General features: G+C 43.7%; 1 protein-coding gene across 17 annotated transcripts in view; it reads right to left on the reverse strand.

Moving 5' to 3' along the window:
• DAB1 (DAB adaptor protein 1) overlaps nucleotides 1-25,639 on the reverse strand; it is a 1,138,205-nt gene that overhangs the window by 949,362 nt on the left and 163,204 nt on the right. For 16 of the 17 annotated variants that reach the window (XM_023258762.2, XM_023258751.2, XM_023258753.2 and 13 more), the window contains exon 2: nucleotides 1,033-1,165. The exons of the other annotated variant lie outside the window; for it this stretch is intronic. The gene's annotated coding sequence lies outside the window, so the exon portion shown is untranslated. The remainder of the gene's footprint in view (nucleotides 1-1,032; nucleotides 1,166-25,639) is intronic. 17 annotated transcript variants of the gene reach the window in all.

Genomic DNA, 25,639 nt, shown 5'->3' on the forward strand with positions numbered 1-25,639 from the left:
TTATTGGGTCTTTCTTATTATTTTGCAACATTTGGGCAAGTGAGCACAGGCCTGGACAGTGGAAAATCCCTAATGTATAAGTAAGTAGAAAAGTGGAAGGGTCCTAAAGCTAGTTTATCTGGTGGGCCATGTCCATTTGTGAAGGGTATTTACCTCGGGGGCGGTGGGGGCGGGGACGGGGAACAGCCAGAGCCTTATCGTCTTCTTCCATGAGTTGCCTCTCTTCTCTGATGGATTTCCTTAAGGAATATAGATCCACAGGAGATTTATGTGTGTGCTCTGTTTCCCAATACTTAACTCAACTTATTTGCCACCACTAAGCATTCATTCTTTTCCTGGAGGTCAATTCGCAAGGTGCCTGCTCCTGCCAAGGGCAAGATTGATAGAGCAGCAGCTGCTGACTTGATGGCTAATGTACATGAGGCCGGCCTCCTCTTTGTCTCTGGACTAGAAGGACAAATGGGCCAAACTCAATCCTTGGAATTGAAAAGTGATCTTAGATACCATTTTGTCCAATCTACTGTCTGGATATCTGACAAAGCTCAGGCCTAGATCAGAGAAAATAACTTAGAATACGGTACAGACCTGTGGTTGCCAAAGGCCACTTGTCTGTGACAAAGACAACCTGTTCTGGATGAAATGAGAAAAGGAAGGCCAATGTTGCAAGGCTTTCATAAAAGTGAATGGGTTGGATATTTTTTAATGTTTATTTATTTTGAGGTGGGGGGGTGGGGAACAAGCGTGCACACAAGCTGGAGAGAGGCAGAGAGAAAGGTAAAGAAAGAATTCCAGGCAGGCTTCATGCTGTCAGCACAGAGCCTGACACGGGGCTCAGTCCCATGAACCGTGAGATCATGACCTGAACCAAAACCAAGATTTGGATGCTTAACCAACTGAGCCACCCAGGGGTCCCGGAATCTGTTGGATTTTTGTAATCCAAAGTTAAATTCTTCATACTTTTATAATATTAAGATTACTTTTCTTTATAAGACCATGATGGTTAATGCCAACTTCTCTCTTTAATGACCTTACCTGGGTAAATAAATGTAGATAACTCTATGTCCTTCTCCACTGTTTTGTTGTTGTTCCTTCAGTCGGCTGTTCTACTGGTCTACAAATTCCCCAAGAGTTTGGTACTCTCTAATGTCAAGATTGAGAACAGGAGCTGTGGAATCAGAAAGACCTGAAATGTTATCTTTGTTCTTCTTCCAAGTTGTATGACTTTGAAAAATTCATTTAACTTCTCCATGTCTCTAAAATGATGACAATAGCAATAATGCCTATTTTACCGGATCACTGTGCAATGACGAGATACCAGATGGCATGTGGTTAGCACCGGGCCTGGCACAAAGATGATGATAGTGGGTGGTTAAATAGGTTTTTCAGAAGTCAATCATGTAGATAGAATGTTTAAATGAAGAGCAGACTCATAAGGAACAAAAAAGCATTTAATTTCTCCATGTGAGATTATTCCTGTATGCTTTGAAAACTACTGCTGTTGGATTCAGACAGAATGGACTTACATGCTACTAACCTGAGCCAGTTTCTGGCCTAATGATTTTTTTTTAACGTTTTTATTTATTTTTGAGACAGAGAGAGGCAGAGCATGAAGGGGGGAGGGGCAGAGAGAGAAGGAGACACAGAATCGGAAGCAGGCTCCAGGCTCTGAGCCATCAGCCCAGAGCCCGATGCGGGGCTCGAACTCACGGACCGTGAGATCGTGACCTGGCTGAAGTCGGACGCTTAACCGACTGCGCCACCCAGGTGCCCCAAGGTCTAACGATTTTAAATAAGGCAATTAACTTCTCTGAGCACCTGTTTCCTCGTACAGTAGAAGATAGTCTCCCATTATAGAACATCAACACAGTAGGCATTTTACACACATCCTTATGTAACATATACAGCGACCCCATAAAATAGATACAGTTGATTATTGCTATTTGTAGTAATGCTCTATAAAGCTGTGTGAACCCTGAGCCATTGCTCCTAGGGGAAACACAGGGTTAGGTTCCTATGAGCCTCTGGTCACCACAATTTAATCAATCAATCAATACCTACCTTGATTTATGTGTGTTTCTTTTAAAAGACACTCTATTTAATATATAGTTGATTCATTAACATTGAAATCATGGCCAACAGTACTAGAACACACTCCTGAATGAAACGTGTCTAACACGTGCATTTTCTCACAGGCGTCTTCTGCTTAGGAATGCCAGGTAATAGTTCAGCACTACGATTGGGGTTAAACCGTGGGAAACGGTGAGATCGCCAACAGAAGGCACAAAAATGTGAAATAAGTGGTGCTGAAAAGGTCTCACAAAGGATACCTGTTTACAGTAGGACAGCTAACACAAGAAGGCAGAACAGTGCCTGTGGACCTCAGCTGGGAGTATGTGTGTTAGGCAACTCCTATTTTGTTGCTCTGTTCATGGTACATGTCTGCTAATGAGCACAAAAGCACCACAAGTATTGAATCTGGGATTACAAATAAATTTTAGTGAGTAGCTGTATTTGCAAATAAAGGATCTGCCAAAAAAAAAAAAAAAAAGAAGAAGAAGGATCACCTGTGCTATTCTGTTCACAGCTGAGGACTCTGATGCTCAAAGAACTTATTTAATAAAACTAACTAATGGCGAAGTTGATTTGAAATGGGTACACGTTTTCAAAGAACATTCACACATTCTCCATTATTAACCCCAGCATCTAGCGCTGCTTATATCCAAGTTACTCTACCTATGCAACAGGAGGGGTTTAAATAGCTACCTCACAGAAAGACGGTGAAGATCAAATTAGCTGATGCCCTTGGAGGTGCTTTGTAAACTGTAGAGCATTACACAAATGTGAGAGTTTCATAAGTAGATTCAATTAGAGTGAAGTTTCTCTATCCACTATTAAGGCTGACTATAATGAGCGCCCTGATTCTTCCACAGTTGAAAGAGACCAAGATGAGAACCAGGACCTTGAGAGGTCCAGGGCTGGATAGCCCTTATCCCAGCAAGCAATGTGAAGCTGGTGATTCAAGCTAATTCAACAGAGCCTCAGTGGGATTGCTCTTCTGGGATTCTGAGAGCCAAAGAAGTGCTCACAGTATATTTTAGCTAAAAGATCAAAATGCAGGTTGAATGCACTAAAAAAAGTGTTTCTGATGTCAAGTCCACTTATAGTCACTGTTACGAAAATCACCCAGACTGGCAAAAAAAAAAAAAAAAAAAAAAAAAAAAAAAAAAGAAAAAAATCAACAGGAACAGCATTAGTCAGCACTATTAGTCAGTGACTATTAGCAAGTGGGAGTATTATCTCAAAAACAGTCCTGAAGGGGCGCCTGAGTAGCTCTGTCTGATTTCAGCTCAGGTCATGATCTCTCATGGTTCGTGGGTTCAAGCCCTGCATCGGGCTCTGTGCTGACAACTTGGAACCTGGAGCCTGCTTCAGATTCTATGTCTCCCTCTCTCTCTGCCCCTTCCCTGCTCACACTCACACTCTGTCTCTCACTCTCTCTCGTGTGCAAAAATAAATAACCATTTAAAACATCAAACACACACACACACACACACACACACACACACACACACACACACACACCAAAAATAATCCTGATCCTGATGCTGCTTTGCTGTACTTGAATGAGGGAGGGGGCTTCGAGCCGACACTGTGTTAATCACAAAAGGGTATTAAATTAAGGTGAAACCATACTCATCCAAACAGTATCAGAAGAATTAACCCTCAGATAAGGAAAACTTGATAAAAAGGGAGAGAAAGGACTTGAACAGAATCATACCCTTTAACTCACTAATTAACTCACTTCAAGAATGCTAATAAAATGATCAGAGAAAGGAAAAATTTGACACACAAAGATATTCATAGTGTAGTTATTTCCGATTTTTAGCTTTTATAAGTAATGGGAAAATGGTTTAAAAATTATGACACATTCACACAATACTAAATATAATTAAAAATCATTTTAAGAATTTTATCAATATGCAAAAAAATATAGTGAGCATAAGTTTAAGTAAAGAAAAAAAAACTAAAAGCAGGATACAAAAAGCAGGAGTCAACTGTGTTTATGTGTGCATTCCTAAAAATAAAACAAATAAAAAATTTAAAGGAAATATGCCAAATATTAGCAATCATTGATTTTTTTGTTTGTTTCTGAAATTATGAGTGGGGTTTTTATTCATTTTTTTTAATTTCCAAGGTTTCTACCATAAATATATGCCATTATTATTTTTAAGATGGGGGGGGGGCAATAGCATAATGAAAGTACAATCTAATTTGCTGTCATACTCCACACCAAAAGACTGCTTTGATGAACAGAAGCACAGATTAAACAAGATTTAGCCTGTTCATCTAACAGGTCACTGATCTGTAAAAATATCAGATGTTTTCAGATTTTTCAAATCATTTATTATTAAGCAACTAGTTGGAGTGTAGCCAACTTAATTAAACAAAGAACAGGAGATGGCCCCATCCCCAGAACAGTCCCTGGGGGGCAAGACTCTCCCTTCCTCACCTTTGTACTGCCAGAACCTCATGCCTGCAACAGAACAGGATCTCAATAAATATGTATTGAAAGAAGGAAAGATTAGAAAATATGCTACCATAAAATCACAGTTCAGAAGCCATCTGTTTCATTCATTCGTGTACTCAAAGTTTTATTAAGCACTTATTACATGTACATATGAGTAGGCATGAGCAGCCTTCAAGACCAGGCAATGACCTATAACATTCCCAATACATAAACAAATAAAGAACTTCACATAATAAGAAAGTTATATGAATAAAATGCTAAGGAGGTTAACAAGAGGGAAGAATTTCTCCAGGTGGAAAATTATGAGAAGGCTTTTTAGGGGGCATAGGATTTGAACAGAGTCTTGAAGGATAGATAGAATTTGGACATGAGTGTGGAAAGTGGGGAGAAGACATCTCACTGAAGTAATGAGAAAAGCAAAGTTTTAAAGGCAAGAATTTATAAGGCTTAGGGAAAACAAGAAGTGCTTCGGTTTGGCTAGAGCATGGAGACCTGAGGGAGGTAATGGAGGGGACGCTGAAGCCATGGGACCTGGTTACGTAGAGAGGGATTTGAGTGTCAGGTTAAGATTTGCTTTCTCCCATAGATAAAGGAGAAAAATGGAGAGTCTTTGAGTAGTTGAGTGACCTGGGCAGAGAAATGCTTTAAGGAGACACTTGGGCAGCAATTCATAAAATGAATGGGAAAATGGGGAGGCAGAGCCTTAAATGGGGTAGAGCTCCCCATGACAAAAACCTCCAGTGAACAGCTGGGAATATTCAACCAGCTAAGCAGCTGGAACCTCAGCTCTTAGTTCCCTCAATCATCAGAACTGCCCCCAGCTCTCTGCTGCTGGATTTCCTCTAAGATGAGATGCTAAGGACCAAGCTTTAAGAGTGATGCTTGAACCCTAGGCTCAACCACCAGCCCAATTCCTCCTCTGCAACAGAAGCGCTTGAATTGCTTTGCAAATATATGCAGATACATGCGAATAATAAATCCATTAACATGTGCCCCAAGCCTCAAAGGGAAAGGTTTGCTTTGATCAAAGCTCATAATGGGATATATCCAAGGGGCAGAAAAACAATATCCTGCTCAACCCAAACAAGGGAAGGCTTAGGTTCTGAAACAGAATGCCTGGTCTTAGTAACTGCTATTCATTGAAATATTAGGGCATATGGCTTTCCCCTTCTACTTCTCTGTTTCCTGAGGCTGGAATTTCTGTAAAAGATCTCTCTGCTTCAGTTTAGCATGGCTGCAAGTACTGATGAAAACATGTGTGTGTATGTGCGCGCACGCGCACGCGCGTGTGTATGTGTGTGCTGAATATGACCCTCTAACCTCCTTAAAGTATGGTCTACAGATCAGTAGCATCAACACCATCTGGAAGAAGCCAGATTCCAGTACTAGTGAGTCAGAATCTGCACTTCAACAAGATGCCAGGTGTGCATTATAATGTGAGGAGCAATGATCTAAATAACCTAAGTAACTACAATTATAAACTCCTAAAGGCCAGGACTCATTCTTATTTACCCTCATATCCCCCAGTCATGGTACATAATCAGTAATCAAAACAGGCCTCTCTTTCCTCTTCTGTAAAATGAGATAATAGCTATCTCAGGGGCTATCGCATGGAGTGAACAGAATATTAAACGTAAGATGTTTGAGCACAATACCTGCCGTGCAGCCGGTGCCCAAAGTCCTAATTCCCTCCTCACTCCCGTTCTCCGTTCCAAGCAATTGCTGAACTGTGTGCTAGTAGCTTAAGTTGAGCATTTTGTATTTTCGAAAACATCTATCTCATCTAATCCTCCTATTCAGAGAACAGGTGTTACCAGCTGAGTTTCCCCAGCCAGAACACTGGGAACCAGACAGATTCAAGTTCTTGTGCAAAGACATAAGAGGGGCAGGGCTGGAATTTCAACCAGCCCGTTTCTAACCCCGCAGCCACCCCGTCCATAATGTAGGGCAGATCACACACATACCCTGCTAAAAATTATTCTACCACCTTCAGGGCAGATTCTAAACTTTTTTTGCACAGCCTAGGAGGGGACGGTGTGATCTGAATGTACTACAGAAGGTGCCATTTGACGTGGGCATGGGTTGGCTGTGTCAGGTAAGACAGTGCTGCAAAACCCAGGGAGAGTTTTGTGACCTGCCCTCTGTCTGCTTCTCCAATCCCGGCTGCTTCATTCCTATTGTTTCAGGTCATATTTGTCAGTTCAAAGTCATCAGGACATTTCACATCTCCCTCGATACACTATGGTCCCTTTCTCTGGAATGGGTTTTACTAACCCACTGTGTCAGATAGCTTCTCTAGACATACCTCCCACATTTCCCCTTGGGGCTGATCTGTCTGGGTAGTTTCCTAGCTGGGTTTGGCAGGGGATGAAAGGGAAAGAGGGGAGTGAGGTCAGAGTATGTATTCCCCTGGGTTCTTTCCTACAAGGTGGATGAGAGCCAGCTGTGTCCCTCTAGGGAAGGCTCTCTTCCCTCAAAGAGGCCAGGGCTACAGGATTCTGGCAACTGAAGCCTCCTGTCATCACGGGGGGCATGGGTGGTATCAGCTGAGCACCACATACCCACACTATGCCTTCTGGTTTCCTTATACCCTCACCTTTGTACGTAAACCCTCTTCCGGCGATCCCATTTTGCACATGCCTTTTGTTTCCTTTTAGGAGCCTGACTAAAGCACTCTTCATCCAGCTAACTCCTATTCAAACTAAAGAACAATCCAAGGGCCACCATCTTGGATTCCATGATACCTTCTCTCACAGCAGTTGTGACACATACTATTAGTGTTCATGTTCTTGTCCTACTTCTTCAAGGACAAGGATGATATTTTTTTTTCTACTTTATGGGCTCAGTATCTAGAAAGCACTCTACAAATATGTGTTAAATAGATTAATTAAGAGTGACTAGGTCACCTCTTCTTAAGTGAAACATTTCTACCTTATGAAAATGAAGAAAATCTCTAAGGATATTTTTTTTTTATATTCAAGGCATTGTTGTTCTATACTTAAGACTGCTCTTTTTTCGTGAATCACTTAATCTGGGACTAGTCCAGGCAAACTGAGCACATTTTCACCCTAATTATAATCTGCGCATGGCGGTGTGATGTCTAGGGACGGAGTGAAGTTCAGGAACTCTAAAATGGCTGGAAGGGATGGTGACATTTGGAATTCTTGGGTAGCCACCATAATCCCTGCCTCCTGAGATACATACCCCTGTGTAATTCCCTACCGTTAGTGTAGCCTGGGCCTAGTAACTTGCCGCTCACAGACAGAATATAGCAATGTTGCTCTGGTGATTTGGTTCCTAAAGAGTGACTTACATCTTGCTGGCACTCACTCACTCCTTCTGGCTCTCTCTCTGCTCACTCTGATGAAGCCTGCTACCATATTTCTGAGCTGCCCTATGGGGAGGCCCATGTGGTAAGGAAGTGAGGGCAGCCTCTTGCCAACAGCCAGAAGAACTGAGCCCTCGGTCTCATTGCCTGCCAGGAACTGAATCCTGCCAATAACCACGGAGGGGCTCGAAAACGGATCCTGTCCCAGCCAAACCGTGGGATGATTGCAACCCTAACTAATATAGCAGCTTGAGCCAGAACCCAGAACCCAGAGAATCCAAGTAAGCTGCCCCAGTTTCCTGATCTACAGAGATCATGAGATAGTCAATGTTGTTGCTTTAAGCCACTAATTGTGGGACGCTTTGCTATGCAGTTAATAGGCAAACTACTCAAGGATTTTCTCCAACTTAATTATCAGTGGCACAGTTCTAGTTCTGGCCTGCCAGATCCCAGAGTAAGAATGGGAAAACCAGAGGGAAATAGAGGAAAAGATTGAATGCTTGTAGATTGCAATTGTTCTAACTTAGCCCAGAAATTTTGTTTCCATCCCAAAGAAGAAATTCAATGACATCATTCTAATTGACCTGACTGCTTCCTGGTCTTTACGCATTTTTGTTTAAAAAGTGATTTGGCTTTGCAGCCTCTGGCCCGCCTCCCCCAGATGAATCGAATAACAATGGAAACTGAAGCTGCCACTTACTGAGCATTAGGGATTGTCTGCAAAATAGCCAACAGCAATTCCTCCCATCCCTGTATGCATGCCCACTGGCCCCCCCAAGAGGTAGGGTCTACCTCCCCTTGAACCTAGTGTCTTGCTCTGACCAGCAGAACTGGCAGAAGCAGCATCATGACAGTGCTCAGCCTGGGCCTTAAGGGGCGTAATGGTTTTTATTTTTGCATTCTTGAGAGCTCTGAGGTGTCATGTGAAGAAGTCTAATTACTCTGCTTGAGAGGGGAGAGGGAGGGCATGGAGAGAAAAAATCTGCAGAAGGTGGGAGATTACAGTGAGAGGCAGAGAGAGAGAGTGAGTGAGCAAGCATAAGCCCACCCAGCCACCAGTGGTTCTAGCCACCCCAGCTGCAGCACCAGTCATGTTGAAGAAGCTACCTTGAATCCTCCAGTCCTGGATGAACTGGCCCACACAGAGCAACAAGACCCTTCCTTGACTGGGTCAAGGGCTTCCTTGACCCCCAAAAGCCCTTCCTTGACGGGAGAGTCACAAGCAAATAAATGGTTGTTTTTAGCCAATAGGTGTTAGAGTGATTTGGTATACAGCAATTGACAACCAAAACTCTGAGGAACTAAGATGCTGTCCAGCACCCGACTAGACTTTTCACCTATACCCCCCTATAGTCCTTACAACTCCAACTCTGTAGGATGTGTAAGTCTACTGCCCTGAGGATGAAGACACGGAGACCCAGAGAGACCAGTAATTTATGCGAGGTGGCTTATAATTTATACAAAGTCACGCAATCATCACTCCGGTTCTAGGGTGGCTGATGGAATCAGGTTCTTTGATTTAAGTTGGGCCTAATGCAGAGAAGGTGCACATACATACATGCTTCATGTTAAACAGGAGCTTTTATTTGTTGCCCTCGAGCATCCCTTAGCCTGGAGTGGGGCTGCAGGAAGCAGAAGAAGAGAAGTCACTCACAAGAGAATGTCCTTCAGAATCTCACTCCAGGGAAGCTGGAGTAGCAGGTGTCTGTGTAGCCTCAAAGGTGGTAGCAATAACAGTTATGAAGTGCTTAGCCCTTTCTATTGTATTCACTCATTCAACCTTTCCAATAATCCCGTGAGTTAGGAACAATTATCAGCCCCACTTTATAGACGGCAAAACCAAGGAACATATAGGTTAATTAACTTACCCAAGGCGATGCTGCTAACTGGTAATCAGAGGGCTCCAGCCCAGCATCTGTGGGCTCTGCGTTTGTGGCAGTGACAAGACAACGCAGCTGGCTGAGTGTGCCTGGCCACCTGAGGCTGCCCACGGACAGGTTTTAGCTCTCCCCTTTCTGTGAGTTTGTTTATCTAAGGCTAGCTAAGGCTCTTACAAGCTCCACTAAACGTGACTAGTTATTTCATTATACACTTTATCCCAATCCATCAAACACCCTTATTCAAAGGTCAAAGAACACTTTTGCCATTGTGACAAAATATTGCGATTTTAGGCCAAAAGCTTTCTGCTAACTTTCTACATAGTCCGCAGTAATAAAGCCCAGCATATAATAAGGCAGTACCTGGGTGCAGCTGGAACATAGTGGGGGAGCAGAGTAGCAGTTTACAGGGCAGGAGAAGCAGGCATGTAGAGATTTCTAGGCCCTGGTAGGAAGGATAGATTTTTACTCAAGTATGAAGAGAGGATATCTGTGGCAGGAGGCCTATGTTCTCTTTTGCTTCCTGGGTACATAGCTGCATTACATTCCCCACCCTCCCTTGGAGTTAAATATAGCCATGAACCTGAGTTCTAGCCAATGGAAGGTAAGCAGAAGTGATGTGACTCATTTCTGAGTGTGGCCCATTTAAGCTGCCTATGCCCTCTCCTTCCCACTGGAACAAAGCCCCCAGAGCGCCTTTGAATAAGCAGATGCCCTCAGGGCTTCACCCATCTCCCTTTGGACCCCTTTATCATTTTCCTGCATGGCTCACTCCAGGTGTTCTTCCTATTCCAAATGCCAGCACCTGCATCTTCTCATCAGCGACCTGCCCACAGGGTGTCTAAAGCCCCTCCACCTGCACATGCAGATTGCCACAGTACCTGGGAAGGTATGTCTCCCCAGAGGCAGCCCTTAACCAATGAATGAGCTCCAATACTCCAGCTCTCTTCTCCTGATGGGAAAACTCTGACGTGAGGTCTACACTGTCTTTAGATCTTGCCTTGTGGGATCAGGCTGAAGTTACCTCCTTGGGATTTTTGCTCGATATCACACCCTTGCTTGATAGCCTTCCCTTCCCGGTCCTTCCTTGATATCCTTCCCCATGTCTATATCAGTTCTTTCCCAGCTAAGCTTCCTACTAGATCACTTCCATATGAATCCCGGTTTCAGGGCCTACTTCCAGGAAATCCAATCTAGGGGATCTTTGAAACCTCGTGTGAACAAGGCTTGAATGACTCCTTAGAGCGGGGCTGTGCTGCTGTGCTATTCACTCCTTCAGGTTACAACTCTTGGTGTGAGCTGTTACATAGTTTTGGCCCCCTTTGCTATAGCAGCTAGCCTTCCCTAGCTGATACCCTATAAAAAGGTTTTAAGCAGAAGAGTGACTTGACATCTTTTATACTTAAAAAATAATACATGGCTCACATTGGGAAGATAGATCAGAGGGTGGCAAGAAGCAAACGAAGAGGTTCCTGTAAAAGAGACAATCCATTGTGGCTTCTCAGACCTGGGTGCTGGTATTTGAGTGTAGACATTCCAGAACACGCTTTTGAGATGGAAATGAGATTGGATACTATTGGATTGGGTATGGGGATGGGAAAGAGAAGAAATCCAGAAGGTATTCTAAATTCTGGATTGGCGATTAAAAAGTCCACACAGGTGATGGACTCATCATCTCATTATCCAAGTACAATACTTATACAGCAAACCTGAAGTTGGTTCCACCGTAGCACTATGTTGGCCCACCTTACAAAATTTCTCTTCCTTTTCTAAAGTAAGGGGAAAAGGAAGCAATTGTGAATCAGGCATGAATCCATGACCGTGACCCCTCTCCTGGGTTTCCTTTCACCCGGGTTGACAAGCTCCCTCTTACCGAAACCATAGGCTGCAAATGCCACTTGAAGAAAGATTTGCCTGATGGGATATGGTTGAGGAGCCAAGGTTTACAAACAGGGTATGAACTAGGGCCCTTCCATTGTGAGAGAGCAGGTCTCACATCAGAATCTGTAAGGTGTGCAAGGATGACCAGGACAGGTCTCTGTTTCCAAGTAGGAAATGTCCCACTGAAAAGATGAGTCATAATCTATCCCACACCTCAAAGTTTAATATGCATATAAAGTTAAACATGCATTGTGGATAATATAAAAAGATAATCTGAAACTTAATTTCAGTGTCTCCGATCTCCTGCCCCATCGTGGGCATCACAAAGACCACTGTATATTCAAGGTCTTTATTCCTGGTCCACCTGTCCCCACTTGCCTTCTTCCTTCCCATCTGGCTACCCTCTTGGGGGCCTCCCATAGCAACCTGCCACTGAGGGCTTGCTCTGTTAAGCCTACCTTATTTTCTATATTTCTGATGCTTTGATGTGTGAGGTTTGATACTGCAGGGAGTGTCTATCCCAGGGTTAGCTAATTCCTAGAGATAGCAAGCAATTTTCCTGGAGTGCACCTCTCAGATGCAAATGAACCAATCCAGATCCTGTACCCGCCCCCCCCCCCCCAAACTCTAACGCTCTAGGCCACCATCCATCTGCCTTAATCATCCCAGGGCCAAGTACCAAACAACTAGGGACGGCCCCTATGCCTCAGAGACCACTGAAATTATTCAAATTAGCCAATACTAAACTTGTTTACCCTGCCTCATGTTCCTTCTTACAGAAGTCACAATAAAAGCTCTTGCCCATGGTTCCTCCCTCTCCCTCTGCCTCCTGACCAAGCCTGGGGCTTCCATATGGACCTGGTGAAGTGCTATGCTTCCTCCTTTTGCTATCTGTGAGTAATAAACCATGAATGACAGCCATCTCCTGATCTGGGGGCTTTACCATACCTAAATAATAATAAAAAAGTATATTTTTAAAACACATATCCCCAGCTCAGAGCCCTCTGTCCCATCCCAGGTCCCCCACACTATTCTTCAGCCTACAGGAGCCTGGTGTCTGAGATGCATACCCTGTCCTAGTCTCTTCTTGAGAATCTGTGATGAAAAGTTCAGTTCTCGGAGTCACAATGTCTAGGCAACCCAGGGAAGATTCTGTCACCTCAGTGTGCCACATCTACCTCTTCTTCGTATAGTGACAGTAAAAGTACCTGTTTTGAAAATTTGTTGTGAGCACTGAATGAGACAATGAATGTGAAGTGCTTAGAACGGTGTCTGGCATGGAAGAAGAACTCAGGAACTGTCAGTTATTGCTGTCATCACCATTAGTAGAGAGCAAAGAGTGGTGACAAAGCTAGCAGAGGAATCTAACATGTTACCTACTGCTTCACCAATGCTTTCCACACACACAGAATAAGGGACAGGCAGCAGAGAGGAATGATTGCATATTCATAAGCACCTCTAACCAAATTAATTGATAGGGTACGATAGTAATAAAAAGAATTAATTTCCATTTTAATAACTTCGCATGCTACATGTTAAGTATAGGTCCATATTACCAGTGGCCACACAATTTCCCCTTTGCATCTGTTCCATGTTGATTATGATGTCAGGAAAGCAAAAGTTAAATCCCTTTTTAAAGAAGGGGAAAAAAAATCTAATTTAATAACATTACAATCCTGTTGAAAGCGGGATTAAATCTTAATAAGGGTGGAAGGATGTTGTGTTTCATGTCTGTTCCTCTTGAAGCCCGGGCAACTTGTTCAGGGACAGAGACCGTGTTGTCAGAGAACTTCACAGCCCAACCCGGCCTCATCTTCCCGCTTCCGGACACAGCAGCAGTCTCTGATGGTGCTGACACCTCCATTTTCACTTTTCCCTTCCTGGTGCTTTTTCTTATTAAAGCAGCTTGATTCTGTAATTTCTACCAGTACAGATGAAGATAAAATGACTCCCAACTTTTGCTTTGACCTTATAAAACTATGTAATTGGTACAGAACCTTCAGGCTAAATGAGTTTCCTTTGGATTGAGAACCTTGGGCAGGAGAATCATAGAGTTAAAAACAGACCACATGCCCAGATAAAATCAGCTCACAAACCACTATTCTATTTGCCTGAGTATTGAAACTCAGGTCTAACACCAATCTCATGCAAGTCTAGTTTTTATGTATTCATTTTTTTTCTCTTAAAAGTAAATATAATGGCTCAGAGCACAACAAAACGCATCCAGCTCAATTCCCTCGTTTCACAGAATCTCGTCATTCTGAGGGAGTCCTCGTAACCCACAGAAACTGTGTCTAAGCTCCTACGAGTTGCTCCTGGGGCCCAAAGACTGGCCCTGTTCCTGCTTCATCGTACCTATGAGCCAGTGACGCATTACAGTTGCCCAAACAGGCCGCAATGGGCCCTAGTTCTGAGTCTTCACAGCTGCATCACTCCTATCTGGAATACTCTCTCCTACTAACCCTTCTGCCAAACTCCCACTCTACCTTCAAGCTTTAGCTCTGAATGCCTTCCCTGATGATCTTGGGAAGATGCTCCATGCTCACATGGACTCTTGTGCAACCTTCACGTCACAGTGGTCAAACTACTGCAGTGATTTGCTTCCTTGTAGATGGAGATTACAGTGGGTGGAAGCCTATCCTTTCATCTGTTTCCCTACGTAGCACCTAGAACAACAATGGGCGTATCTCGGCTTAGGTGTGTAGGATGGTTAGTAAAACCAAACTTGCATAGTGCTTAGTATACATCGGGCACAGCTTTCTATAGTATTACACCCATATACACTCATTTAACCCCCCGAATCCCAAGCCACTCTTACCACCATCCACATGTTAAACTGCAGGACCTGGAACATCGAGGGGAGAGGTAACCTGCCCAAGGTCATGCAGCTAACAAGTGTCAGCTAGAGTGTGCATTCCAGTCCAGGAAGTTTGGCTGCCGAACACAGACCTCTCAAGCTACCGTGCCCTGCTCTGTGACAATGCCCCAGGACTGGCAACTAGCACTCCTCTAATGCGCTAGGACTGGTGCTGGCTGGCTCCTGTGCTCTAGTCTGTGGAGGACTTGGAGGCTGCCATCAGGGCTGGCAGGGAAAGAATGCTCTGATCAATGAACCACTCTCCGGAGAGACAGAACAATGGATGGCGCTGGTCAGCCAGGCATCTCTGCTAACGAAGGGCCCAGGCTCCACACCAACCCCCCAGCCGAGGCAGTTTGAATGCCCACAGGGTTGGACCTTTGGGTGATTGATAAACAATAGAAGGTACCAGTATTCATCCTGATCTGCCAAGGCTCTTCGTTACTGTCAGTTATGGGCCAAGTCAGCTCTGCCACAGGAAGAAGGTTTGCTCGTTAAGCTGAGGCCCTGTCACAGGTGGCTGCTGAGTTGAGGAGCAAAGGTAATGAAATTGCAGGGCCATGCATGAAGAGATGCTGGCTTCTTTAATGTCCCTCTCATAAAAGCACTGTTGGAATTCTTGCCAACTACCTTGGAAGCACACTCCTATCTGGGCACGTTAAGACAGGTCTGAATTAAGGACTATCTCTCAACAGTACCATATTTAAATTTTTTTTTCAACGTTTATTTATTTTTGGGACAGAGAGAGACAGAGCATGAACGGGCGAGGGGCAGAGAGAGAGGGAGACACAGAATCGGAAACAGGCTCCAGGCTCTGAGCCATCAGCCCAGAGCCTGACGCGGGGCTCAAACTCACGGACCGTGAGATCGTGACCTGGCTGAAGTCGGATGCTTAACCGACTGCGCCACCCAGGCGCCCCTACAGTACCATATTTAATAAACACAGAATTTTTTTGAAGACTTGATTTTTAAGTAACCTTTACACCCAAAGTGGGGCTCCAACATACCAGCCCAAGATCAAGAGTCACATCCTCCACCAACTGAGCCAGCTAAGCACCCCTAAATGGAGGCTTTTAAAAGGTTTTATTTTTATTTTTAAATCTCCAATTCTTCACATATTCAACAAACATTTCTCTGATCACCTACTGTGTGCCAGACACTCTGTTAGGTACTAGAAAGGCAGAAATGAGACAAAGCAACAACACCCTCGGTCCCCCAGTAGCCACCAGTTACCAAGTTATTACAGGCCTTCAAGAAGATCCTATACACCCAAAGCTGCAAATACTGAGTGCTAGTTCTCAGTAACAACAAATTCATGGCACACTGGAAACACAAAAAAGGAGGGGGGTGCAGGCAAGGAGAAGACCCCATAGGAAGCAACAGACTTGGCCAGAGCAAGAAACTGGAAAAGGATATTCCAGTGAGGACAGCCCGTTCAAAGACTGTTCTCATGGAAGCTTGAAAGAGCGTGATCAGCAGTTCAATATACCTGAAACCCAGAGTTCAAGGAAGGGGACTGAGAGATTTAGGAAGGAGCCAAGATATTCTAGGGAGTTTAGATTTATCTTAAAGGCATGGGGCACCCTGGAAGGATTTTAAGTGAACAGGAGGAAGGCTGTATTTTATCAGATTTGCATTTCAAAATGAGCACTCCATCCAGCAGGAGGAATTGGATATAGGCACTCCAAGAGTGAAGGTGTGATGTCAATGGCAAAGTTCAGCCATCAAACTCAGTGCAAAGGGGTATATAATGGACATATGTGCAGATCAAATGTCCTGACAACATATCCTAGAAGTAATGGGTCACCGAAACATTAACATAAAGCGGTTGTGCTTTCCCCAACTGTGTTAACTAGAGACCAAAATTCTCTGGCCCTTTGGGGCAGATCTTATTAGCAACATGTTCCCCATCCATGTGTCAATTTCTCCATCAACATGAAGGGATACCATGGAGCCAGTGTAAACAGGGATTTAGAGATTTAATTCAGTATTAGAAAATGGACCCCTTAAAGTGTTATGAAAACAATATAGATTATATACCTCTCCAGTCTCCAGTAGGATTTCAAAGTTAAAAAAGAAAGTTAGAACTGGCAGGAAATTCAGAGACTATCCAGCCCAAACCTTTCAATTCATGGATCCATATCTTTAGTTCTTTGGTTGTCTGATAAAACCCTACTTGTCATTAACCCATGATGTCTCAAAGTCTCTCCCATTCTGTAGGTTTCTTGACTCCCACAGGATTAATGACTCCCTCTTGGGAGCTCTGGTGGTATTTATTGTCTGGCCTTTACTTTGTCATCCTGTAAAATATATTCACCATCGTGCCATGGATTGGATACTTGGCAGAGTCAAATAGAGAGTATAATCTCAACCTACCTATTTCATAGGGTTGTTAGATATGCCAGGAACCTGCCTATTTGATCTCAGATCTCTTCTCTGTCCTTCAGGTTTGTAGGAAATGACATTTCTCAAGCTCCCTTGTTCTCGGGCTTCTAAGTATATATGGCCAATTGGAGGCACCATGTGGTGACTAAAAGATCGGAAGGGGGGACGAGGTCAGGGTATATCAATCCCCATCTTTCCTGGATTTGGTTGGCATCTCCATAAGGAATAGCATCTCTTCCATGGTTCCTCTGTGGTTCTAGCATCTGAAGGTGACCCTAGTCTCTGGGATTTGGTGGCACTACCTTCTCCCTCTGTTCCTCTAGCCTAAGGATTACAGTGGCTTTCTCTCATTGCTGGTCTCTGGCTTGCTTTTGGATTCTCAGTTCTTCCACCACCCATGCAACCAGTTCCTGTATTGAATTCCCTCTGTTTGAAATACCTAGAAAGATTCTATTTTCCAACTGGATCCTGACTGATATATTAGTCAAACAGAAAAGGAGTGGAGAAAATAAGTAATATTATGGACAACATAGTCGGTGTCAGGCTCTGACTCTGGGTGTTCAATTCATGATTTCAAGACAGCATAGTGGTTAAGGTTACAGACTTTGTCAGTGAGACCAGGCTTCAGGTCTCAGTTCTGACATGTACTAACTCAATCTCAGCCTCAGTTTCTGTTTGTGTAAATCAGGGATAAGAATAACATCCACATGCAGAGTTATAAGGATTACTGATAATATATGTATAAAGCAACTAACACAGAACTCAATTCATAATAACTCAGTATTAGCTATGATTATTAATAACAAGTAGTAATAATCCAAATAAACCTACAAAGCTGGTATTATTATTCCTTATTACATCTGAGAAACCAAGATTCATAGGTGTTAAATAAAATGCCAAGGTCATAAAGCTGATAGGGGGAGAGAGATGATAAGATTAATAAAATTCTGACTCCAAAATCTTTGCTTTACCCACTAAACAACATGGGTTCACAGGTGGAAATATATAAATGGAAACTATAAAGGATGTTACAGATGTCAGGTTGGAGATACTCGGCTTCCTAATAAAGTTGGTGCACTTGTGTTAGGAGCAGAGTTTGGGAGGAGGCAGAATTCTGGACAAACGCTATCCTGAAGGCAGACCCAGAGCACCTCATGGACAGCAGGCTGGTCAGGGTTGGTGACAGGATGTGCTTGCCCTTGGGGAGGCCACAGCTCCGCCCCCTGATCTGCTTGCAGGGGGCTTTGGAGTGGGCCTCACCTTCTCATTACCGCCCTGCTGAGGGGGTAAGGGCTAATGGACTGTGGGTCCAGGGAGAGAAGTCAGCAGCTCCACACAGCTCACTCCCCAGCATCCAGGCCTGATCCTGTGACCTGAGCTCCTCATGCAAGGCCATTACCCACTCCTGAGACTGCCGGCATTAAGATTCCCTCATTATTGGCCATGCAGATTGTTCCTGGCGATAATGAGGTGGCAAGAGAGGAGACTGTCCTGGGGGAACTTCAGAGAGCCAAGCCTTCCACGGTGGCTGAGTTCCTAACCTGCTATTTTAGAAAATTTCTTTCTAAATTGCCAGGAATAATTTTCTCCAGGGAAACTCTGACCCTTCTCTTTGTCATTCTTCTTAGACTATGTACCAAAAGACATGTAACTCCACACTCACCCCTTCCCTCCCATCTTTGTTCTTCTCTCCATTCCTCTTTCTCTCTCTCTTCTGTATTCTTTCTTTTCCCTTTATTCTCCTATTCCTTCACATGACATAGTGACACAAGCTTTGGAACAAGATACATGATGGGCTCAAATCCTAGCTCTGCCTCCTCGTGACCGGAGATTTGGGGCACGTTTCTTAATCTTTTGGAGTTTCTGGTTTTCTTATTTGCAAATCAAGACCCAAATTCTCAGGGTTTTGTGATTATTAAATGAGCTCATTTATATAAAGAGGCTTGTCAAGTGCATGGGCACCTAACTGGCACAGAACAAATGCGGGTTATCTTCCTGTATTCGGCGAAGCTTTGTCGCGCGTTATGCGTCAAGTCCCATGGCAGTAACTGAGGTCCAGAATAAGACTTGATTTCTTCCACCAAGGAACTTTCTCATCTTGATACTAAGGAACAGCCAGGGAACTTCGGATTTTCCTAAACTAAACAAAGTTAAATGTTTTGCCTAGTATGTATCAAATATCCAGTGGGATATAACTAAATTTTTTTCTAAAGCCAAGAAAATTGGGTTAAAGAACACCATGGTAACTGAAAGGTCCATATCGTCCAAACCACTTATTCGGGATGAAGCCTCATTGCCCCCATAAAACATGTTTGCAGAAAGAATCACTGGGGCTTTTTTTTCCTATTTTTTTATATTGATTCTATTTGCTATTGATTTTTTTTTTCTGAATGTAGGATTATGAACTACTTTAAATCCCTATGAAACTAGAAAGAATATGAATAAGGTAACAGTAAAACACCATGATTTTTATTTACATTTTTTAATTACAAGTGAGGTTGAATATATTTCCATATTAGCTTTCAGTTGTACTTTTCCAGCACCTCTGTTTTATGATGTTAACTGGTTACTATCCATGTGGTACCTGCTAAGCCTGAGTGTTACTTATTTTTGTATCCTTTGTGCAGAATGGTACAGCATCTCAGACCAAAGTGGGTTTTGAATAAAAATACTCTTATAACGTGGCACGCACTGATGTTAGCATGTGGGAGGTAGGAGGTTCTCAGGGATACATTCTAAGCTCCGTGATGCCTGTGTTCTGTTGGCCACTCATTGAATGAAGGAAACTGATTTGGTGTTAGTGGCCTAGGTTCAAAGCCTAGCTCTGTTGCTTACTGGCTGTATGACTTTGGACAGACTTGCTTTACCTCCCTGGGCCTCAGTGTTTCTGGCCAGAAAATAAGGATTTTTTAGATAAGCTCCAAGATCCGGCCCAATTCTTATTATGACATGATATTTATGTGACATATTTATTTATAGGATGAAAAATTATGTTCAAATTTTAATTATTTTAAAAATTATGCTTTATTATCCTATAGATTGTATCAAGCGGTGCTGTCCAGTAGAAATATAATGTGGGGCATGAACGTGAGCCACATATGTAATCGTAAATTTTCCAGTCACCACATTTAAGCGAGTAAAAAGAAACAGGTGAAATTAACTTACACAATAGGTTTCTTTAAGTGAATGTAACCAAATATCATCATTTTAACATGTGGCACTAGCTATATTTCTAGTGCTTAATAACCACATGGGGCCCATGGCTCCCGTGTTGGACATGGACAGCAAGGTATGGAGTTTGGCAAGGGGAGGCTGGCCTTTTCTGCTACTACTGCCCTCTTGTGGATCAATGAGTGGCATCTCACAGAACAGGTGGGATGTGAGCCATGTAGCCCCTAGCCTGGATCCTACTAACCATAGTCACATGTCCAAGTCAGAAACATAGAGAGTTATGGGGATGGGACAGAAGGCAGCCACAGTCGAATGAACGAAAGACACACATGCCATTCCATACGGGTGAGAAACACGGGCTCTTCTACTAACACTGTCTCAGGCCTGGAGGTATAAGAGATCACCTCTGTGACTTGAAAGTCAAGTCAAAGACCATTTATCAAGAGTCTAGAAAAAAGGAAACATAAATAATCTGAACCGTTTTCAAACTCCTGTCCAACGATAATTATGCCTACAGTCCTTCAGCAGCTATCCTGAAGTGCCCTGCAGAACCTTTTGAGTCGCCTGGGAAAGAATTGATTGCGTCTGGTGTATTTTGATTCTTTGCAAATTGGTACCCACTGTATAACATATTTTGTGACCTTCTAGTAACCAGAATATTTGATTTTCTGGAACAATTCATTGGAATAGCAGAAAGAGCATGGATTTTGGAGTTAGACATGGATTTGACTCTCAAATACATCATTTGCCAAGTGAGTTTGAAATTTAATCTTGAATTTGAAATTTAAGCTCTTTGGACTTCAGTTTCTTTATCTGAAAAGTGGGAATGACTCTTAGTCTTCAGGATACTCATAGTATTTAAGCGATGATTATTTATTCAACGAATATTTATTGAGCACATTTTATAGGTCAGGTATTGCATGGGGGGGCAATGCAAACAGTAGTAAATAATATATAATCCACCACTTTCTCCATAGGGTTTTCCCTGGTGGGGAAAACAAGCATTTAAAAACCATTAGTATTTGAAAGAACCTATGCAGGGCGCTATGGAAGCATGAAGTCGGGAACATTATGGGGTAGGTCTCTCAGCAGGGCCCCCTGAAGAAATGATATTAAATGGAGACTAAAACAATGAACAGAGGTCATCCAGACAAAGGATTCTGTAGGGCAGTGTTCTAGGCAGACAGAACAGTATGTGCAAAGGCCCTGAGGCAAGAGAGCATGGCTCATTTGAGGACCTAAAAACAGTTCAGTCCAGAACAGAAACCAATGGGGCTAGAGATGCGTGGTCCAGATCCAGCAGGCTGTTGTGAGCCTGAGAGAATTTAGGCCTCCATTTGGAAGGCATGGAGTCATTGGCAGATATTAAACGGGAGAGTGACATTACTGTATTGTTTTAAAATCTTTCTGGCTATATAGTAAGACGTGGGTTCAGTTATGGTGTGGAAAACAGAGTGGAGGCTACAGCAGGAATAACGGTGAAATATAACGGAGTTTTGGATGTGACATGTATAGTGTGATAGAAGAGGATTAGTCTAAGCAATATTTAGGGAAATAAGAGAGAGAATTAACCAGATTGCTTTATCTTCATGCTTTATCACTGCATGGCATGTGGCTGATAGGTTTTGCCTGGTGTTGTGCTGTTCCTTAATAGCCACAGTCCCCTCAGCAAATATGTGCTGATGCTCTCCTACCTGCCACATATCGACCTAGGTGCTGGAGATACCGTGGAAAACAGAAACAGATCAAAAATTCCAGGCCTCCAGGAACTGGAGACTTCTGTATTCTCTTGGAAATATGATAAGGATAACGTATGTAAGCAGCGGCCCTATGACAGGTATCAACAACTATTGATTCATTTTTTTCTTCCCTTCCCCAATTGTGATGGAAACCCAATTTCTGTATTTGCCTTCAAATAACACTATGACATCACTCTGTAAGCTCCACCAATAAATACTGCTGTTCCAAACTAAGGTCCGAGACTCTCCTAATGTCCACTATACACAAGGTCACACTGATAAGCCCTCGGTTGGGATCTTACCTCCCATCATCTCACCCACGCCATGGGCCCGCACTGTTACCTGTTCCCTATTTACACTTGTATGTAATTCTGAAGAGAGGAAAGAGAGGGAAGAAGTTAGGCAAGGAAAAATAAAGTTGGGCCTGGAAGTCTAGACTTTCCTCTTGCCAAACACGAGCTCCACACCAGCATGGTGCTTGTCCTGTCTACGCAAATATATAGGTGTGCACTATCATCTCTGTTTTACAGATGAAGACAGTAACTCCTACAAAGTTTCCAGTGTTTGGACCCTGGCTCAGTCACGTATCAACTATAAGTCTCTTCACACTGAATCTCCTCTCACATCCTATATAAAATCGGGATCAAAGTGTCAATCTTACCAGGGTTTGGGGGGTTTATTTGGTAGATCAAAAAACACGCTGTATGTAAAGTGCTTGGTGCCCAGGATAATTATCCACACATTTTATTTGCCTTTGCTCCTCTACCCCCCTACCAAGAGAGGTAAGAGAGCAGCTCCAGTATCTATGATCTGTAAGCTCCAGTATCACAATCTAATCTATGAATATACATATTCATAACCTAAAGATTCCGCTATGCAAAGTGTTGTCTCCACTGCCCCACCCTTTTTCATCTCATGCCACTCATTCTGGGTCCAGGCTTCTTGCCTCAGCACCATCAGTCTTCTTGGATTCCATGTTTCCCCTAGCAGATATCATGGGGACACCAGCTTGTCTATTTACAAGCACAGACCACCACATTAATGAGAGGTATTTACACACTGTGGGCTGAGAAATCCACGAGTCCTGACTGCAGTGAAGGAAGGGCCGCCTGCAATGCCGCTGGTTACTGCTAGACATAAAACCCATTATCAGCTCATTGGCCATTCACACATAAAACTGCTTGGGCCCGCAAAGATATTTCCCCACCGAGGGGATACGTTTCCTAAGAACCATGGACGACAGTAAAAAGCACATTTATTTCCTATAACCTACGGAAAGTCTTTACCGCATAGAGGATAAATAACGGGCCTCTGTGAATTACTGGTCTGTAATCCCACTGAGGAGGTTTGGGGCATGGAACGTAGCGGGGAGAAACTGCTGTTTTAAAAAAAAAAAACAGGTCCTGGACGTGAAGCTAAGGAAGAAGATGAGTTTCTGTATAAAAGACACGATAACCCGCTGTCAAGCAATGGTCCAGCACAGGCACCGTCTCGAGGGCATGGGCAGTCTTTCTGCTCAGCGGCAGGAGGCCCGAAGCAAAATTATTAAGCAATAAAAACATTATCTTGCCTAATACTTACGTTCAAAACAACATCATAACCCATCTTTTTTACAGGTCCCTTAAAATCATCTGGGAGGTAAACAGAATGGGGATTGTTATCCCAATTTTACAGATGGGAAACTGTGTGAATGGGAGATGCCCAGCAGAATGTGTCCCTGTGTCCTATAGGAGACAGACCTTTAAAGGCTGTGGGCTGCAGATCTGGTCCCTGTTACCTCTCACCTCGTGGCAGTCGGTGCCCACTGTGCTGCACCCTTGCTGTGGTATGCTCTGGCCTCAGTGCCTTTGCACTTGTCTTTCTTTCCACCTAGAGCCCTCATCTCTCCAATATCAGAATGGCTTCCTCCCTCAGCCCCAATCAGATCTTTGCTCAAATATCACCTTCTCAATGACCCTTCCTGCCACTGTGTTTCAACTGGCAACCTCACCCCAAGCACCCCTCATCTCTCTTCTTTGCTCTGTGTTTGTCCCTAGTACTGATCATGTTCAGATCAGAGATCCATCAGAATGTAACCCCTATGAGGGTAGAGAGCCTCGTTTGCTTTGTTCACCACTATCAGCTAGACCAGTGATGGGCATGGACTGGATACTCACACATACATGTTGGACGGGTCCGTGTACAAATGAATGGATCAGTGCTGTACTTTGTGATGGTGGCTGGCCACAGACCTTCAAGAGCGGCCCCACCGCAACAGATTGCTGCTTTGCACGGTTTATAATGACAGCAAGAACAGTGGATGTTTACTGTTTATTACAAACGCTATGTACAATGCTAAGCACTTTAATTGTGTTGATGTATATCAGCATCTCAATGGCTGCATGAGGCCGAACTCATGTGAGGTTTGCATACGCCCACAGTCACAAAGCTAGCTGGACGTGGAGTAAACTAGTTATTTGAAAGCAAGTCTGTCTCAGCCCTGATTCCATGCTCATTCTTAATGTTAGGTTGTATTGTCTTTCTCATCACAATCTAACTTGACTGCTTTCTGCCTCCTTGGCTCTGCTGTTCATGGATGTCCTCGGGCAAGGTGTGGTCGGCCTGCCTCTCTACCCTAGCCTTCTCCACTTGGCTCAATGCCCCATGTGGCTGACACATGTGGACTACACGAAGGGGCTGTCTTGTCCTCTGGCTTCTAGCTGGGGTAGGCCAATGAGGTCTCAACAGAAGACCAGAGGGAAGAAATCAAATCAGGGTATCCATTCAGGCTCCCTCCCTCTGCAGTCACCGTGGACTGGCTACCTCCCTCAACCCAAGGTCACAGCTCTTCTCAACATGGCCCCTTCACACAACGCTTTGGTTCTGGGATCTAATACCTGCTCCTGCCGCTACATCTTTTAGACTCATGGGTGTGCCCTGCTCTATCTCCTGTGGTTTCCCTAAGCCCTGCTCGGTAAACAGTCCCTTCATTAAACCCTTCTTGAATTATCCTCATCCAAGTATGTCCTCTCTTTCCTACTGGGACCCTGACTGATGGCACACTGTGTGAACCCTCAGCTCTGATTTTCCTCTGTGGCCTCACTCAACCTGATACTCTTTCCTTCAAAGGGGGTCTGCATTTTATATGTGTGAAACGCTTACCATAGTCCTTTGTACGCTGTAAGTGCTCATAAATGTTGGTTTCTTAATATTTATCATTAATCCCTTCATATGAAGGTTTCTTCTCTTCAATTCACTTCCTCTTCCCTTGGCCACCCCCACCGTACTGGGTTGAATAGTGTTTCCTTCAATTCATTTCTATTCGGAACCTCCAAATGTGATCTTATTTGGAAATCAGGTTCTTGCAAATGTAATTAGTTAAGTTAAATGGGGTCACACCAGATTAGGGAGGGCCCTGATCCAATGGTGGGTGTCCTTATAAGAAGAGCAAACTGAGACACCCAGAGAGGGAAGACGGCCATGGGAAGACCGAGGCAAACACTGGAGCGTGGCAGCTGCCAAGGAATGCCAGGCTTACAGGCAACTTCCAGAAGCTAGGAAGAAGCAAAGGACGATTCTTCCCTGAAACCTTCAGAGAAAGTTGTCCCCTGCCCACACCTGGTTTCGGATTTCTAACCTCAAGAACTGTGAGAAGACACATTTCTATTTTTTTTAAGCCTCTCTGTTTGTTATTTTGTTTTAATGTTTATTTACTTATTTTGAGAGGGAGTGTGTGAGCCAGGTAGGGGCAGAGAGAGAGAGAGAGAGAGAGAGAGAGAGAGAATCCCAAGCAGGCTCCATGCTGTTAGTGCAGAGCCCAACACAGGGCTCGATCTCATGAACCAAACCGTGAGATCATGACCTGAACTAAAATCAAGAGTCGGCCGCTCAACT

Source organism: Felis catus, chromosome C1 (assembly GCF_018350175.1).
Source record: "Felis catus isolate Fca126 chromosome C1, F.catus_Fca126_mat1.0, whole genome shotgun sequence".
Classification (NCBI taxonomy): Eukaryota; Metazoa; Chordata; class Mammalia; order Carnivora; family Felidae; genus Felis; species Felis catus.